Genomic DNA, 645 nt, shown 5'->3' with positions numbered 1-645 from the left:
TTTTTTTTTTTTGGTGCAAAAAGGTTATTTTATTAAAGCCTGGGGACAGGACCCTGGGCAGAAAGAGCTGCACGGGGGTTGTGAAGAGTGACTGTTTATATACTACTGAGTTGGGTAAGGTGAAGTCAAGAGGAAGTTTCTTAAAGGATTTCCATATGCTAAGACTCACAGATTACTGATGGCCTAGCTATTGTCAAGCTAAAATTGTTTTTCCCTCTAGCAAAGCATTATCTTTAAAATAGTAGGAAGCTACTGGAGATTAAACCCTTAATAAGATTGCCTTTGTGTGTGTGTAATTTTCTAAGGTATTTGGTTTTTTTTATTTTTTTTTAAATGTCTTTTATTTATTTTTGAGAGACAGAGAGAGACAGTGAAAGCAGGGGAGGGTCAGAGAGAGAGGGAGACACAGAATCTGAAGCAGGCTCCAGGCTCTGAGCTAGCTGTCAGCACAGAGCCCAACGCAGGGCTTGAACCCACGAACCGTGAGATCATGACCTGAGTCGAAGCCGGCCCTTAACCGACTGAGCCACCCAGTTGCCCCTTTTCTAAGGTATTTGTAAACTGGTGTAGATTCCCAGTTTAACCATTTTTTTTTAATGTTTATTTATTTTTGAGAGAGCGAAATAGAGTGTAAGTAGGGGAGGG

This window comes from Suricata suricatta, chromosome 8 (assembly GCF_006229205.1).
Source record: "Suricata suricatta isolate VVHF042 chromosome 8, meerkat_22Aug2017_6uvM2_HiC, whole genome shotgun sequence".
Lineage (NCBI taxonomy): Eukaryota > Metazoa > Chordata > Mammalia > Carnivora > Herpestidae > Suricata > Suricata suricatta.
This window is presented reverse-complemented; position numbering follows the sequence as displayed.